This window comes from Calonectris borealis, chromosome 15, assembly GCF_964195595.1.
Source record: "Calonectris borealis chromosome 15, bCalBor7.hap1.2, whole genome shotgun sequence".
NCBI classification, from domain to species: Eukaryota; Metazoa; Chordata; class Aves; order Procellariiformes; family Procellariidae; genus Calonectris; species Calonectris borealis.
In genome coordinates, this window is record NC_134326.1 from 16,576,646 (window position 1) to 16,591,699 (window position 15,054).

The following is a 15,054-nucleotide window of genomic DNA, read 5'->3' on the forward strand; positions in this document are numbered from 1 at the left end:
TGCTCTGCAGTGAGTCCCTGCTGAAAGCGGGGCTGTGGCACGCTGCCCTCTGGACACAGTGCAGCAGCAAGGTGCTGCGCTAAGCACATTTTTTCATTAATAGAGCATTAATGGAACAAGCACCCGTGTTCATCCTGAATGACAGGAACAAGATGCCCAAAGTGTGGTTTTCACAAAGGGCAGCACCTTGGGCTTTGCTTTCTGAGCTCATTTGACATTTTCACACGTTTTGTAGGGCTTCTCCAATGTCTGCTGCTTGCTCTTCTGTCCTCTAATTAACTAACGAGATATATGATCATGTCCTCCTCCGGTGTCGGTGGGGCCAAGAGTCGATGCTTCCCTGGCTGGTTGTGGTACGAGGCTAAGTGTGCATCGCTGCAGAGCCATGACATGCACAAGAAAGGGCAGGGCCACTGAGCACTGCGGTGTGGCATCCGCCTCAGGCACCCTGTGCAGCAGCAGGCGTGGGGCAAGCTTTCCAAGATAATGTGCTAATATACATTGAAATGTGAGCCCTTTAAAAAGTGAGAATAACGCATGCCTCGATAGACTCAAGGCACTTGAACCCTGGGGTGCTCCTGCCTCCCCGAGCGCCCAGCACTGCAGACATTGGCAGGAGGGGTGGGAGAAGATCGCTGGCTTCTTTGGGAGTCTGCCTCTGCTCAAGGCAGTGGGACACAGACTTTGTTAAAGCCACCGCAGAGCTATCATGAGCGCTTGTATCTCAAGAACGTGGGCTAAAACTCTCTTGGAATGTTGCAGGCTTTGAGCTAATCAAGCTATTATACATAAATTAAGTTATAGGTATCTAATGTTAATCTCTTTGGTTTTCGTTGCCTTTTGTTTATGAAACTAAATACGATGATGCATAATAATAATTAAAGATTGGCTGACGAGCAGGAAATCAATCCATGTCTCCTGGGCAGTCACTGAATATCAGTCATTCTTTGAAATCTGTTGGTTTTTTATAAACATGCAATTATTGTCTTACTAAAACTGAATTAACAAATTCAGCTGATATATGCCTGTATGTAAAGCAGCTTTGAGGGTGGTGATGATTTCTACAGGCTCCAGCTTGGGCTTCTCTCTGGAAGAGGTCCAGGGCAACCCAGCACAGCCCTGCTTCGGAGCAGCCGGTGCTCCTTGCCGTGGTAACCCCTTTCTGCCTGGCCACGAGCAGCCTTTCCACCTGCCAACCCTGGCTCCTGTTCTTCTCAGGCAGCCTCCGAGTTTTAGATGCTGTCCCTCACAAACCCATCCTCTGGGCCAACCCACTGGGTGCAGACCCCAGCCTTCCCATGAAAGCCTGCCTGCACCCTAAAAAAATGCAGGAAATGCAGAATAGCTCTTCAGAGCGAAGCTTTCTGTATTGATCTGGTGGAAGAGAACAAATTAAGCCGGGGGTTATCCCAGGAGCTGCCTGTCTGAATGTTTCTTTTCATGATGAACCACGTAAGCCAATGCCCCGCTATCGCTCGTGCTGCTCCTGCAGCCCCGGTCCGGCACGGCGGGAGAGAGGCAGCTCCGGGTGGAGGTGGCTAGGGCTCCGGCAGGAGACGGACTGACTGAGGGGCTGTGGGAAACCTCCTCCCGCAGACTTGAACTTCCCAGGTTGGGTTTAAAATCTATTTCATTACTTCTTTGGCAGCCTCAAACCGCTGAGAGCTGATGAATCCGCAGGGGTGGGAAGTACAGTCATGGCCAGGCTTGTTCACAGGTCACTGAGCAATGAGAACAAGTTTGTGGCTACTCGTGGCACATCCCTGGGAGCTGCGATTGCGGCCCTACGAGCCTGGCACAGCCGATCTCTCACAGAACAAGAGCCAAGAAACTGGTGTACGGACTGTCCTTCGCCCTCCGAAACCTCCCCCGTGCACGGCCCCATCAGCCATTCTCCCTCCGTGTCCGGTTCCTCCTCCGCTGCCCCTGTACCCCCAGCCCGACATCCTCAGCCACCTCTTCCCAGCACGCTGAGGAACACTCCCAGCCACAGAGAGCAGCTGAAGGAGACACTGGCTGCCCGCCCCGAGAGAGACCCAGGCTGGCTCCCCACGCAGCCGCAGTTGCACGCTCAGATTTACCTGCACCCAGACTTGCGTTGCTCCTGTCTGAACGTGCCCGTGGTTGATGCTTCCCTCGTGTCAGCACTTATTTCCATTCTTCCAAAAACGTGAAGTGGCTTTAGCCATCTTTGTAAGCACGAAGCAGGCATTTGTACCCAGGCGTCCCTCTCGCCGCTTCCCCCGGTGCTTTTTCATCTGCCCGTGTAAATGGCTTCCCTTGTTGTACCTTGTCTTCCATGACATTGTAGAAGCTTCAGGACAGGGGCTGAGTTTTGCAGTATAAACACATCATCTTGCCTAACTAAAGGCAGCCAAAAAAGGGTCATGTTTATTAATCTGTGGAACTGAATATTAAACACATTTCTTAATATATGGGAGCAGTATCAAAACCCGCAAGCGCAATGCCAATCTGAACCACAGAATTCAGCCGGTTTTGGAGAGAAGTTCTCTCTCCTCTCCTTAAAAAGCTCCCTCGGCACATATATGACACTTAAAACTCATGCCGAGGTACACTCTATGTATAAGGGTCTGGCAACCTGGACTTGCGGTAACAGATTAAAGAAACTCAATCTATTTTCTCTGAAAACGAGAAGACAGACGGGTAACTTGATTACAGACTATAAATGCCAGCTCGGAAAAAGCTTTGTGATAAGAAGGTCTTCAACTGAGTAGCAGATCCAGAGCCTGGAAATTGAAATTAGACAAATTCAGAATAGGAAGCAGGGTAAGTAATTAAATAGCAGAACAGCATGCACAGGGATGGATTCACTATTACTTGTAGGCTTTGAATATCAGGTCTGGATGTCTTTCTAAAAGCCTAAACCAGGAGATCTAGGGCCAATAGGGGAACATGCGTTAGTGTCCTGGGGAACCCAGAATGATAACTTTCAGAATTAATATTGATAAAAACTTGAACAATGAGAAAAGATTTGGGATTTTAAAAGGTGCTATGAGGGAAATAGCTGAGGCTGTAATCCAGTGGTTGTTGGAGCACGACCTGCTTTCGAGTCCTTTGACAACTCCACCTTGCAGCAGGGAAACACTGCGGACCAGTCACAGTGTGATGCACAGTCTGCACGCGCCACGTCCGCAGCAGATCAGAGCCTGCCAGCCTGAAGAACATCTCCTGAAGCAGCTGTACCTTGGTTTGGGTTGCAGTTCAGTGTCTGCTGCTTTCAGATCCATAACAAAGCCTATCTCTATCGATATTAGCACACAAATATGCATAAATTACAGCACGCATCCCGGCACACGTTACAGTCCATCGAGGCTGGCCCCTGCTTGCTCACAGGGTGAGGCTCTGAGCTGCTTAAGACCTTGGAGGTGCCCCCGGCGGGAGGCCGGGCAGGACGCAGAGCCCCTCCAACAGCCTCCTGCCATCAGGAACTGCCGGCTGCTCACCGGGGGCAAGGACACAAGTGTCTGGGCTTGGTGGGAACAGAGGAGCTCCCCAAGGCTGGACAAGCCTTTTGAGGTCCAGAAGGGTAATTTAAGTGTTTACACGATCTCAGTGCCAGAATCTGATAATTATTATCATTTATTGCTGTCTAACTGTACGAGAAGCAATGCATAAACAGTTACCCTGGACATATCTCGACTCGAGGTGTCCCTTAGCCAAGTAAATCCAGTTTAATTAATGCTTCTTAGAAGAGAAAGGGATAAGGCTGGCTGCATGCCACGTTCCCAAGTGAGTTGAGTGTTAGCTCATCTCCGCATCTACAGCCACTGCGGGCTGAGATCAGCCGACTTGTCTCACTACAAGAAGCCCCTGGTGATGAGGTGGTCACCTACAGCTTTGTCCCCTGTCATTCACCATGCTGGCAGTGTGCTTGCCAGCTCATCCCTAGGCAGGGTCCCAACACCGAGACCCAGGGTGACACTGAGGGCAGCTACCTGCAGCCTTCTGGAAGTGGCTTGCGCTGCATCTTTTCTCCACCGAAGCACCACTGGAAAGCTGACCAAGGGATACTCCGTCCCAAAGGAGGGCTGCAAAGCATCTCCCCGCTAAAGATGTTCCATCTTGCTTGCACTTGATTTCAGGCCAGCACCTCTTTCCACGTACCATCCTTTCCTCCTCTTCTGCTGCTTGTGAGCAAGACGGGACAGAGCAGGAACATCATTATCTGCTTCACAGCCCAGTGCAAATGTGCTACCAGTGAGCCGAGCAGCTCAGCGTACACCTCCTGGGCAGTTCACCGCAATGACAGGTACAGATGGGATTTGCTCCCAGGCCTGGAGAGCAGGGTGTCCGGGAAGGGCTGCGGTAGCAGGTGGATGAACGCCAGAGCAATACTGCAAATCCCCACAGCTCCCAGGAGTGAAGAGTGACTCCAGTTCCCCTTCTCTGCTGCCTTCATCCTCTTCCTCTCACACAGATACCGGACAGCACTACTCTGCACATCAGCCCAGCTGTGAGCTTTTTGGAAAGTGACACCAAAACAAAGCAGGGAAGCCAGATGCAGGGAGAATATCCAGGCTGGCAGAGGCCAGAGGGGACCTCCAGGAAAGCCTAGTGCCTGGGGAGGGGAGGAAAGGCACTGTTTACAACAGCAGCTGGCCCAGCGACTCGCCTTTGTTCTGAACATGGTTCATGTTTATTTTTGCATCAGCCAAGGCCTCTCACCCTTGTTTGAAGGCAAGGGAAAGGAAAGGGCTCGTTTCCCTCAATCACACAGGAATGGCAGCTCTGGTTTGGCAGAGGATGGATTCAGGATGCCTGTGAGAACGGAGCTGTGTCTGTGAGGCTGCCCAGGGTAATGGCCTCTAGCCTGGAGAGCAGGAAATAATGAGCTGTTAATTATTCCTGAGCTTCTCTCTCTCTCACATACACCCCCTGCACACAAGCACCCACATGGGGATAGGCGAGGACGTGTTGGCAACATCTCAGCCATCCAAAAGCGTGCATTTCTCTTTGCTATTTTCTCTCTCCCCTATGGTCCAAATCTCCCAGACTCACCTCCCATCATTTCCCACGTGTTCACCTGCCATCTGAGCATCTTCATCTCCTTGTCCTCTGCAGACAAGCTACGAATGCTTCCCCTTCCGTGTAATTCAGGTGGTGCAATCCCCTTGTGTCCAGGGGATGGGTATTTACACAGTGTCCTTTGCTTTGGACACTTGTTCCAGAAGAGCAGAAGGCTGGTGAGGGATCAGAGCAGCGCTGCCTGGGCCAGGCAGTGCTTCACCCTGCTCTTGGCTGCTGGTGCCCAGCACCATAACCTCCAAGCCTCCTGCAGCCCTGGGAAAACCCAGATACTGGCCATTTCAGATTGCCAAATCAAGCAAATGCAGGCCCCCGCAGTAGCATACACATGGTAGATACGTGACTGGGGAATAGGAAACAGCACCTGCAGCTTCCTCGGTGCCTTGCCCTGGACCGTGCGCCGGCAGCTACCCCATGGCCCATTAGGATGCTCAAGCAATAAAGGCAATACCTGGGGCTGTAGAGACTGGCAGGGACTTGTACTTTCAGGCAGTACTGGAGGACCTGGAGCAGGAGGCAAGAAGGGAAGCATGGGTTTGTGCCATGTGCTGGGCCACTACAAGCTTGCTGTGGGAAGAACCAGGGAGACTGCCGTAGCTTGGTAGCCATAGACAAGCAAATGGCTTCTGCCTCTCAGCAGGGCTTAGCAAGTGTGTCCAGAGCCACATGCATGCATTCACATCATCCCAAGAGCAGAGCTGGCTAAAAGCACAGAGAGAAGCGCCCACAGCCGTGCCATGCCGCTTCCCTGCTTCTTTGGCTGAAGCACCAACGGGCGCGCAGAGACAAGCTGGCTCCTGCAGGCACAGGCAATCAGAGCCAAGAAATCCAGCAAGGCAAAGAGAAAACAAACAAACGGCACGCAGAAAACAACGTGCACAGCAGCACACCAACTTCCAAGCCCCAAGCCTGTCAACATGAGAAGGGAAGTGTTTAGCAATTGGGCATTCTTCAGAGTACAATGGGGAGACAGCCAAACTGCAGCAAGGCTGTCTGGGAGAGGGTCATGAAGCCAGAGCAGCAGCATTACAAGGAGAAACAGGCAAAAGCTACACGTGCATATGCTGCTAGCGGGTCTGGAAAACCTCTGCAGCATCGCACCTGCAGAAGTGACAGGTAGGCATAGGAAAGGCTTTGTGACTGCTAGAAATCAGCATTGGTGAGCATCATCTTATCCACAGTTGTGATCCATGAAAACAACACCCAGTTGTGAACCTGGAAAACAACAGATTTGTTTATGGCTGAAGTTCACAAAGCACCTGACCTGTAAGAAAATGCAGCCTTCTAGTGTTTGTGCACTACAGAATGGGAAGAGGGAGCTTGTCTGAGAAAGGGCACCTAGGGGCAGGCTTGCTGGGCAAGTGAAGCAGGCTCAGCAATACTCCACAGCCCAGCAAAGGAAGTAAGAGAGAAAACAGCAAAACACATCCAAGAGAATATGCAGAGATAAAAAGCAGAAGAGAAAGATAACTGCAAAGAAAGGTCTGTGGGTGGTGCGGAAAAAAACATGACAATGGAAAATGACATGCATATGGTTCCTGTCCAGTCACTCTGGCAAGAGAAATTGTTATCCTAAAGCCTGCAGAGCAGAAAAGCAAGGGAAAGAGCCACCCTGTCAAAGCCATGACTGAGGGTTTCAGATTATGCCCATGGGTGACACTGCAGGTAGTGCAAATTTCAGAGAAATGAGTGCCCAGACTAGCTCAGTCAAAGCAAGGCAGCTGCGTGCAGATCAACCTCAAACTCGGTGTCAAAATGGCACCAGGACATCAGGGGATTTGTGAATGAATAGAAATCTCTTCAGCGCTCTGGAAGTGGAGACAGCACAGCCCAAAGAGGCAAAGCCATGCTGAAGTGTCTGTGCTGGCACAACCACAGCACGAGCTGCAGGGTGGAAGTTCCCACAACACCATGGGAAGCAATGCAGTTGGAGACTTTGGTTAGTGGAGGCAATACCACCAGCTCACAAATCCAGTGCCACCAAACCTCAGAGAAAGTCTTTGTGCATTACAGGCAGAAAAAAACCACAAGGAAGTCCTTAATGGAAGTAATGATGTGTTGTGACATGCCTATACTAACACAGAGTAAAGTACCCAAGATGGATTTCCAGGAAGGGCAGTCTTACAGAAGGGGTACCAATAAAAAGAAAGCAATGGTTCATGCGGTGCAGGATCTGCCCAGGGAAGATCTACTGCGCTGGGACTAAAAATAAGGGAAGGAACAAAGTAAATTGGAAGAGCAGCCCCTCCACCAACAAGGCAGAGCCCGTCAGCCATTCTCAGTCCTTCATGTGACATTTTCCTTCTCCACCAGCCAGATGCAGACAGGCACAAACCTGAGTTAAAATGCAAGTGGAAGAACGGACTGCCAGCAGCATGCCAGGCTGGCAGGACAATGTCACAGCAGATGACATTCTGAGGTAAGGCACTGAAACATCACCCTTCACAGCCCTGGCTTAGGTCTTCGAGGAGAAGCAGGAGCAGGTTTCAGCTTGGACAAAAGCAAGATGAAATTTTCAGCAACTGTGGCACCATCGAAGGGACACCTGCTGAATGCCAAGGGCAACAGCCTTCCTGCTAAAAAGCAAATGCAAATCACCAGATGTCCTTTCAGAGACTATTATGATTTGTAAAGTATCCAAGTATCTCTTTATCCATTGTATCCTTCTGCATGAAAATACAACAGATGAACAAGATCAAGAGATTTCCAATCTGAGATGAATACTGGGAACACAGAGGGCATCAAAAGAGTAGTTATCTGCCAGTTTTCAAGGCAGGGTTGGAAAGAATCTGAGAACAAACCATACTAAACTAAGATCCGCAAGTACTTATGTCTACTAATTTATCAAGACAGCATCAAGGAGATTTAAGAGAAAAGATGTCAATCCTAGACAAAGGCACTTTAAGGAGGAGTTCAGCAGGACACAGAAGGAAAACAGAGATGATAAAGGACTGACAGAAGCCAGGACAGACTCACAAACCCTACTCTGCAGAAGCAGCCAGGTACAAAGCGGTTCTGTCATCCCCAAAGAATGAAGCCTTGCACCTCAGCAGTGTTCCAGCATGGTCTGCCCCAGGGGTAGCCACCACCAAAGCACACAGTTTATTATTCTGTCAGATCATGAGGTGGACAAGATGGGAAAGCCCAGCTGATAGGTTAGGGAAGTCTGGAAGAGACTTCAGAAGAACACAAGCCTGACACACTGGAGTCATATAGGAACTTCTGCAAATCCTTCCCAAAGCACTGGAGCAAGGGGTTTTTTTAACCTGATTAATATTGTACTAATACTTTGGGATTAAGCATGGCTTGAATCTTGGACGGCAGTAGGAAAAAGTCATGCTGCAATTTAAAAACCAGCTGCGGGGAACTGAAGGTGTCCCAGGCAGAATGAAACCTTAGAGTCAGGACGTAAATGCTGCAGCTGTTGCTCCCTACACACCGATGTATGTTTATGCATTCTTGTATGGCCCCAACGCCACTCTCAGAGCAGGTGCAAAAGAAACAAAAAAAACCACAAAACAAAACAGAAAAATAAGACAACCACCCCATAACCAAGGCACAAAGGGAATTTTGTTATGTAAGAATTTATTCTTCCTTTCTCAAAAACCGTCTGGTGCTCAGGGGCTCATTTCTTTATATTCATCTTCATTCCTGGACTGTATCCCAACAGCCTTCATGGCAGCCAAATACGGAGTCTTTTTTTTTTTTTTTTCCCTTCTCCTATAGCGTGACAGAAATTGTTGGCATTTGTGCTGTTTCCTACGCTTGTCTCCAGTGCTGGGTGAGGGGAGCCTCTTGCTGCCAGGTTTCCTGCCTGTGTTTCCCTCTCGGAGGAGCCGTAGCTGTTGGGACAGCATGCAGGAGCTGGGGAGCTATAAGCAGCTTAGCTGGGACCCTTAGTGCACCCTGGCACCATTGTGTTTGTCTGCAGAGCTGGGACAAGACAGGAACATGGAGCTCTTTGCCCATCAATTGGTACCCAGGAGAGACAGTTGCCCTTCCATGTGTGCCTGTCACTAGCACACATGGGCTCTACTGTTCGCTTGGAAGGGACAATGTTTTCTGCACCATGTTTACCAGTTCACTCTCTCTGCCCTCTCCAGTCCCAGGGAGATGTTTTCCTGCCTGGCACAGCATCCAGCGCTGGTCTCCCATCAGTCCTGCTGAATGCAAAGTGCCCATGAGAGCAGAAAGCAACTCTGGAGATCAGTGCTGCTAAGTCCTGGTGATACCTGTGTGCCCTGCGGCCGGTGACAGCAGGGATGACAGCTCCAGGGCTGACCCATGCCTGATGCCATCTCAGCACAAGAAGTATTTCATCTCAGCTGGGAATTTTTTTACATCTAGCCTCACTATCCCCTGTCCACAGTCACTGGCCACTTCCCAGATGCCCTGTCCTTCCTCTCTTTTTGGTTTTGCTTCTCCCCTCCCCCAGGGACATGGCAAGCTCCCAGGGCAGGGACACCAGCAGTGCAGAGGTAGGTCCCGTCTCAGCACACACAGACAGGCTGCATTGCGCTGCTGCCCGCCTTACCACGGTGCAGGGGAGGGAAGGGTTATTTAAGCACATGCAGTTACAGTTAGTGACTCCTGGCTGTTGCTCAGCCTCCCGGCATCAACCTCTGATATACCTCCTGGCATACATATTTATGATCCCAATTATCATTGAACAAAAACCCAGGGTGCTGTGAAAATAAATGATTTTTAATCTAAATTGCCCAGTTTACATACTTCACCCACCTCTGCTTAGCAGAACAGCTGGTGTTTACCAACTTCTCATTACTGTTCTAAGCAACACAGGAAGATGCTGGCTGGAGAGGACCAGCCATCTCTGAGATAAGATGAGCTCAGGTTTACCTCTGCCTCAGACTTTCTGCTCCTCCACATCACCGATGAGCCTCCAGCAGAAGCAGGCTGTGCTGGAGACCAGCTTCTGCCAAAGTCCAAGGCTGAGAGAGATGGATAAATGATGTGACATCCTAGGACACCAGCTACAAAACCTGGGCACTGAGCTCCAGGACATCTCTGCACAGCCACAGTGTGCTTTTAGCAGGGGTGGTGCAGCATCAGCATCAGCTGTGGTTGATTCCTCTGGTTAAGGGGAGGCCCAGGTGCGGGTCCTTGGGATGGGAGAGGCAACCCCCACCCACACCCTGGATCTGCGCAGCACACCACCAAAATTCAGACTTCCCTCCCAAGCGGGTGCGCTTTCCCTGCGCAACTGCCAGGCTTTTATAGTGCTCAGAGAGGATTCCTATACCTCGTTTAACCCATGGGATCTGAGGCATAGAGTGGAAAAAGGCTGGGTTGGAGCTGTATTGTACAGGTGGGAATAGGAAGGTCTCTCCATCCAGCCCAGTCTCTGTCCAGCACAGGCCCAGTGAAGATTTGCAGCACTGTACAGTGGAGGAATGATGAAAGACATCTGCTGATAATAATTATTATTGTTGGGTGCTGTATTTCTGCAGGAAAGAGTAGTTTCCGTGTAAACCCAAATAAAGCTAGCTATCTCTACGCTTCTGTCCATATCTGTATTTATAGTTATCAGCACTTCCTTTTTCCTAATGCCTCGGGAGGCTTACACCGGAGCTAAGATGACCCAAGAATTATTCTTGTCTTGGTATTTCCACTGTCCAAGAATGAGCATATGTTAAAGAAATCCAATCCCTCTTTATTCCAGGCCTTAAAAGGCCCCCTGAGGCATTAAACAAAAATGCTGTCAGAGTGCCAGCGTTGGCTCTTAGGTGGGCTTACATCAGGACTGGTAGCGCTGGTGCCCAGAGGGTTGCACTGGTGAAAGACCGGAGCAAAACGGGTTGGCACCACGTCCAAACATTGGCGTGCAGAAGCACTGAAGCCAAAGCAAGGAGGTTCCTACAGCACCCTTCACCCTTTGGAAGTGCTGGAAAGGAAGGTGCTGCTTTTAGCAGCCGTGTGAAGGCACATGCACGTGGTCCCCGTTGGTGCTATTTCCAGCTTGGCTGGCTGAGGACTGAAGGAAGGAAAACTCCTGGGACCGGGCATGAAGCAGACAGTCACATGCAGCTCAAAAATAAGTCACAAGCCACAGCAAGATAATGCCACCTGGCGTAAGAGGAGACTTGATCCATCCTTTCCCTTTCTCCTATTTCTTCCCCCATCTGTTTGGGCTGACATTAGTGCTGGTGAAGGAGGGCTGGACACTGGTGGCCAATGCCATCTCCATAGGATAAATACCTCCTGTGTTTCTACAGTCCTGCCCTTCCAACTTTCTCTTGGAGCAACATCACAGCTCTGGCCAGGCTCTGCACGCTGCAGCACCTCGGGGTGCACACCCTTACATGGTCCCTGTTCTCCCTCCCTACATACACACACAGGTGCTCCTTGCTGTGTCTAAAAGACAGACAGCTCCCCGTCACCCTGCCCTGGGAATGAGGGACAATATTCCCCCACCCAGGAAGTGGTGGAGGACTATAACCCCCAGCCTGGCTGCTCCAGGACCTGAGCCATCACCTGGTGACCTCCTCTGGCACAAAGTCCCCAAAGCGTGTTTCTCTGCACATGAAACTGTGCTGGCAGCTGGAGGGACGTGGTATCCTCACCCTCCCTCAGGCGCAGGCCCAGGAGCTGGTACACACAACTGACCGCCCCAAGTTTCACTCTATTTCCAAGTATTATTGTGGAGTTTGTTTAGCTCCGGCCACTCTGACCTCTCATCCCACTAGGAAAACAACCCAGCTTTGTCACAGCATGTGGGAGTGGGCAGGCAGACGAGGGAGAGGGGAAATGATGTTTTATGGGATGTTCCCAAGGAGCAAGTGCCTTTGTTTTTTTCCCCCAGGCACGACAAATTTGTTTGCTGTGATTTAAACAGGACACATTTGGTTAAAAACCATGGGCCAGATCCACAGTCCTTGCAAATCAGAACATCTCTATTTGACTTCATAGACCTTAGCTGATTTAGACCAGCTGAGACGCTGACCCTCTATGTTTAAACAAAGCCCATTTTTCCTCACTGGTGCTAGACGGAACAGCCTCGGGTTTTGGCTCTGGAAGGGATATTTTAGTGGGGATGCTCTCTGCCTGATTCATCCTCCACTGGGCTTATCTTTGACAAGAACCACAACAGCCACTGGCTACCAGTGTGGGTCTCGGGGCTCTGCCACAGATAGAGGCACAGCCACCCACATTCTGGCCCCTAAGTACAGAGCCTGGCCAGCAGCACAGCACCAGCCACTACAACCACTGGTAACAAAAGCTGGGATGCCTGGGCAGCAGCCTTGTGGTGGCCTTGGACCTCATCTCAGAGACCCAAAGGGCACTACTGAGGACCAGACCAGTGGGGTGCAGCAGGGCTGGGGAGCAGCAAGGCTGGGGAGCATCCCTAAGTGAGGTGCTGGGGGCAGGCAGGAAGAGAAATGGATGGAGATCTTGGTGCCAGGGCAGGGCACTTTGCACCACATGGACTCTCAGGTCTTCCAAGGCCATCAAAGCTTCCCTCTCCTCCGCCTCCCCCAATAGCTTGATGTCTGGTCATTGACCTGCCTTCTGGTACAAAGATGTGAGACTCTGCTTTTTCCCATGTAAAGAAAAAGGGGAACTGACCTGAAAAACTGCTGAAAAGATCCTGCCCTAGCACGGTGAGCACCACCTGAACTGAGAACAGGCAGCCCTGTAGAGTGAGGCAGGAAGGTTTTGGGGACCAGTTCTCCCCCGAGCTTGCTGTATTTCAAACGGGATGAAGATTTACCTCCTCTGAGTTCACGGCTGAGGCTCCCCTAATGGCATTACAGGAATGCTTGGTAAACAAGCAGTAAACTACTCATTGCCCCAATGATGGATGCCTTGCAGGGATTAGAAGGGGAAAATGAACTCAGCATTTGCAAAGAGCAACGAGGCAATAAATGTTCTGCATTTAGCATTTCCAAACAGTGGAGTGCATCAAGGAGGTGGAAGGAGTTGCAACAGGGTCTCCCTGTGAAGCCCCAGCTGGATGTGTGGCCACTGGTTGTCAGAGCAAAGAGATGAGCTGGAAAAACTGCTCGTAATTCACTCTGCACCAGTCCAGACTGAAAACCAACATTGGTATTAGCTGGGAAGTAGCAGTCGCCTGCATGAGGCTGCAAACATGGGCATTTATTGCTCTCTGGTGGTGAGACGGGCTGCGGAGGAAAACTGCATGCTGCTCCTGGTGCTGGGCAGCAGCTCTCAGGAGAAGCCTCCTCGGTGCCTCCTGTTCCCCCTGCTTGCTCCGCAGAGGAGTTTTTGCTTCTCCTCCAGCCATGTACCTCAGGGCACTTGAAGGCACCTTGCTGCCTGCCAGGCAGCCGGCTTCTCCTTGGGTTGCCAATGGCCCATGCAAAGGCAGTGCAGCTGCCTCTCCCCGCCAAAAGTTCCCCTGCGCCCCGTCAGCACCCCTGCCAGGGTCTGCCCGTGGCGGCCCTTGCCCTGGGGCAAGGGCACTTGTCCTGCTGCCGGTGCTTTCCCTGCTGCCAGCAGCACTTCCCCTCCTGGCGTCTCTGACACTACCACTGAACAGCCCCTCCCAGAAGGCTCCGATCATCTCCATAAAACACTTCTGAAATGACTGAACACCCATCCTGCCAATGGCTACTCGATCCGAGATGACTGTACAATCGTTGCCTAAATAGTCTAGGCATATCAACATATTAACTATAGGCTCTTATTGCTATTCCACCTACCCCTGACTCTACACCCCTGGGCAGGGCGGCTCCAAGCCAAACACACACAGACCGACACTACCCAGAACATTACAAACAACGCGCCTCAAAAATGAGAGAAAACTCTTAGCAAGAAGAATGACTCCTGGACCAGAGATTTTTGGGCAAGAAGACCTACAGGGCTGCAATGGTGAGGCGAGGAGGCTCTATGGCAACCCCAGAAGAGGCACGAATGTCATGGCCTGTTACAAGAAGTTACTGTCAGGACTGAGATGATGGATGTGCAAGAAGCCTGGCTTCAAGATCTAAGAACGTAATGATACAGGGAAGACGTCCCAGTCCATGAAAATGGACAGCTAGAGAGTAGAGCTGCTGACAGAGCCTGGAATGATGCTGCAGAAGAGGACCATCCAGAAACTTCCGAGACGCAAGACCAATCCATGCTTTAAGCTTGTAATGCAAGAAAAGAAGCACCCGATGGGCACTATGCCGATGAGTACAGGCGTTCGAGACCCTAGGATGGCACCCAAGGCACATGCCGCACTCCTTGAGTGCAAAGAGGACATCAAGACCCGAGGAAGGTCTAAGACACAGAAGACAGACTACACAACAACACAGACCTGCTCTGCCCAGCACACGCTAGTATTGTGCTGAAAAGTAATCCACTTCCTCTACCTGCCCAAAGGGGACTGTTCCTGGACAGCTCTCTCCCCTACACTAACTTTAAAACACCTCCCTGCAATTCCCAACCTTGTCCCCTCCTCCCAGCCCCTCCTCAGCCATCGTCCCTCAACCTAGCTTTCAGACGGCCAGGGGTCTGAAGCCATCCTTGACAAGAAAAACCCACATTGGCTAACTGGGACGTTCCTGCAGTCACCAGGTTCCTCTTCGTCATCTGCAAAAAAACCCAAAAACCACAAACAGTGCCAGCAGCAAGCATCACATCAGCCAACGCCAACCTCTTCGACAATACCTCTCTCCTCAGAAGCGCCATGGCATTCCACTCTACCTGCTCATTCCAGAGTTGGACGCTGCAGCCGTCATCACTTGTGGTACCCAAGATACCTAAGAGACACAAAATTCCCGTTGAGCTTGTCACCCTCCACCCCATGACTACAGTCAACTCACTTCACAGAGTGGTTGTACGGTCACCTCTTGCCTCTGTGCTATAAATACGAGGTAGTAATAGCATCATGTTGTTTACCGGAGGATTAAGCGATAAATACAAAATTTAAAAGGGTTAATTATAAGATAGTTCCACACAACCAGTAGCAAGATATTCTGTGCATTTTACAATGAGATGTACTGACCAGGCTAAAAACCAGATTTGAATATATAAAGAGACAAT

At 50.7% G+C, this 15,054-nt stretch overlaps 1 long non-coding RNA gene across 9 annotated transcripts; it reads right to left on the minus strand.

Moving 5' to 3' along the window:
• Nucleotides 1–49: 49 nt before the first annotated feature.
• LOC142088753 (uncharacterized) lies at nt 50–14,796 on the minus strand. 9 transcript variants are annotated; one of them, XR_012675939.1, is made up of 4 exons: nt 14,680–14,796; nt 3,957–5,131; nt 2,682–2,747; nt 50–2,407 (listed from the first exon to the last, which is right to left on the minus strand). It is a non-coding gene; the product is annotated as an uncharacterized LOC142088753 (long non-coding RNA). The 9 variants fall into 9 exon arrangements; XR_012675935.1 differs by having other exon boundaries at nt 3,957–5,550; XR_012675936.1 differs by having other exon boundaries at nt 3,957–5,550; nt 14,716–14,789.
• Between the last annotated feature and the right edge of the window lie 258 nt (nt 14,797–15,054).